The 3366-nt window shown below is 45.8% G+C and overlaps 1 pseudogene; it reads right to left on the reverse strand.

Annotated features, from left to right (window-relative positions):
* Positions 1 to 642: 642 nt before the first annotated feature.
* On the reverse strand, positions 643 to 1174 carry LOC110148476 (nuclear transport factor 2 pseudogene; annotated as a pseudogene).
* Positions 1175 to 3366: the final 2192 nt, after the last annotated feature.

Here is a 3366-nt window from a genome sequence, read left to right on the forward strand (position 1 = left end):
CTGTACTATACAGGTGAAAATACTTATTTTGTGTATTTCTTTAGCTTAAATCCATAAATCAGATACCCACAATGCAACTGCACAACCATATTGGATTTATAATAAACTTGAGAAGGCCTGAGTCACTGCACACTAATGACAAAACCCCCTTCCTGCAGTTAGTCAGGTACAGAAGTAAGGAGAAAAGTACATAAAGGAGAAACAGAGAGAACACAAAATAATTGAAGTCACCCTCTTAAGACTATGGGTGTTGCTTCAGAATCAATTATGGTGAAACTTCCTATTGCAGATTATACTTGTTGTCCTGATATTTTTTTTTTAACTGTTAAGAAAATTTTCGTGGTTTTATTGTATCATGAGGCATTGAAACATCTGAACAAATCAATATCTGGGTGGTGAGGCAGCTGCTTTCTCCTTCACTTCTTTGGGTTACTAGAGCAACTTGTCAGTAGATTAAAAAAAAAAAAAAAAGACAACCTTTTGCATTACTTAAGTCTTTCCAAGGCATGCGCTGCTACAACACAAACTTCTCCTGTCAGATGCAACTAGTCTAGCATCCAAACATCATGCACAACACCTCGGTAGCAGCAGCGCATTGCACCCACGCCCACCGCGGCCCTGCTCATTTGTGAATTTGATATTTGGAGCATCTGGAAGAGTGTGAATAGTATCGGGAAGAGGAGGGAGGAGGAAACAGCATGAGTGCCTGGCTGGGAGGAGGTCAGCCAAAGTTGTGCAGGGCAAGCCTGAACATGTCATTGGTGCAAACCCAAGCATCGTTGTTCTTTAATAGGAACATCTGGTGGAACCCCATGATGGGGTCATCGGCCTTAAGCTGGCCCACAACCATGCTGATGATGCAGCTGTCTGGTGTGGGCTGATGGTCCTGCGCCGTGATGCTGTGCTGGATTTTCTGGAATGGAAGGCTAGACAATTTCTCCACAATGGCAGCTTTCCCCTGGAATTGCTGTCCTTCCCACGTAAGGCATGATGCATCAATATAAACTGCGCCTAGTTGAGTTCTGTCATTATCAAATAACTGGTAGTAATGTTGAATGAAGCTGGATCCAATGTGCTCCCAAATTGGCTTGTCTCCCATTCTGGAGCGTCACCCGGCCTCGTTGAGACCCGAGGGGCTGGCACGATGGCGGCAGTGGCGGCGGCAACCCAGCGCGGTCTGCCTTCCCTGATATTTTTGAAAAGGTGATCTTGAACCAAATCAAGGAGGTTTTTCAGGCCGCCAAGATTAGAGTTCAAAGAACTTTCTGCTTGTTTCTTTTTTTTACTATTAAAGACCCTACATGTTTGAGTGTCACCAACCACAAAAAGGCAGCCTCAAGTTTTGAAGCTTAATAGTTATTAGGGAGATTATGCCTGCAGTTAAGGAAAGGATTATGTTAAAGAACATTTAATGACTGTCTGGAAGGCTTTCTCCATAGACTCTGCCAACCCCATGGGCTCTGTAAAAATAAATAATAGAAAAACTACAGAAGAGCACATTGAAGATGGTCAAAACAGAAGGCACAGCTGATGACTCTGAATTCATTTATCTTTTGCAGTGATCCAAATTAAATTATCAGAATAAACTGTGGCTGATAACCATTGGGCTGTGTCTCAGCAAGTCAGATCAGACTCAAACACTGGGATTGGTGTCCAGCATGAATAATGATTATAGTGGTTCCTTTCCCCTTCAGAATCGGGATTCCAGTTCTGTAAAACCTGGTGGAAAAAAGTAGACACATTTTTCTGAACCCAGGATAGTTTTGGATTTGGGGGGATTTCTTTCTGTACTTTTTGTGCTCTCCCAATATTATTTAAGACAGCTTACAAATATATATATATATATAGGATAAAGATTAGACCTTATAAAATGAAGTGTGAAGATACTGAAAAGTTGGGGGACACCAGTGACTAACAGCGGGTACACACATTTAGCCTGGGGCTGTTTAGCAGCTGGTGGCCCTGTCCTTTGCAGGTAGCGGGTCTTTGTCTTTGTTTTTCCCTTGCCCAGCCACGAGGGGAGTGATGCCGCGTCCGGCTGTGATGCTGGCTCCCGCTGCTGGCAGACTGGGCGCGAGCTCTGGCAGCAGGCAGGTCAGACGTGGAGAGCTCCTGCCTGGAGCGCACACAGAGCCTCCTTCTTGCTCCCTTGGCTGCTTTGCAGGTGGAGCCATGGATCAAGCCCCAGGAGAGCTGGTAAAAGGGGGTGCCTTGGGTCCACAGGAGTGGGTCCTCTGGACAGCCATCGAGGGCATCCTCTGAAAGCTCTGCAGAGTGGCGTCAACCCCACAACAACACATTTAATGTTTTGTGAATGTAGTATCCTGTGCCCCCACCCCCACCCCAGGGTCTGGGTAGGGACAGCTGAGCAGTTTGCACAGATTAGGTTCATTCTCTAAGTCAGTGACCTCACTTACTCATGATTTATCTTAAGGAGTTCTCATTTTAAACTTTTTCCCCCTTTGACTATAAATGCCTATTGATGAAAGAATTGATCCATCATGCAGACTGCTAATACCATTTCTAGGTACTTAAATGTATTAAACCTCAAATCCCAAGAGAATGGATGCATATAAATGAATTTAGCCCAAATTTAATATTATTTTTTTCTTCATTTGTATCCTCCCAGTGGTGACAGAGGACTTTTTCAGTCTGACGTATGTATACATCAGCCAGGGCTTCCCAGGTGGCGCTAGTGGTAAAGAACCCGCCTGCCAATGCAGGAGATATAAGAGACGCGTGTTCCATTTCTGGGTCTGGAAGATCCCCTGGAGGAGGGCATGGCAACCCACTCCAGTATTCTTGCTTGGAGAATCCCATGGATGGTTGAGCCTGGCAGGCTATAGTCCATAGGGTCGCAAAGAGTCTGGCACTTCTGAAGCGACTTACCACACCACACGCGCATGCGTCAGCCAATGCCATGTAGAATCCCACTGCTTCTCAACCAAGGTTGTGTCTTTAGTCTGGGAGACCTGCAAGTTGCATGTGTGATTAACTGTAGAGCAGACACGGTTGCAATCCCCAGTCCTTTGAATTAAGTCAACACTTTAAATATTACATTCCCCTTGGTCACATTTCCCAAGGCAGTCAGGAATAGCTGTCCCTCCTCACATCTTGATAAACAATATTGTTGCTTTGGTAACTAAGTGCCAGTCTGACCCTCCCCCTGACCTTTGCCCGTGCTGCCAGGAGTGTTCGAGTGACAGTGATGCCACTGCAGACTGCAGACCTCCAAGATCCGTTTCCCCATCAGGGAGGCGTTCTCTGCCTTGATGGAATACACGAGCAATCCTATCCCCTTCTCCTGTTTCGAGGGTATGCTCGGAGAGTTAGCTCTGGTGGTCGTGACTCTCACAGTCAGCAGCT

Source organism: Odocoileus virginianus, chromosome 20, assembly GCF_023699985.2.
Source record: "Odocoileus virginianus isolate 20LAN1187 ecotype Illinois chromosome 20, Ovbor_1.2, whole genome shotgun sequence".
Lineage (NCBI taxonomy): Eukaryota > Metazoa > Chordata > Mammalia > Artiodactyla > Cervidae > Odocoileus > Odocoileus virginianus.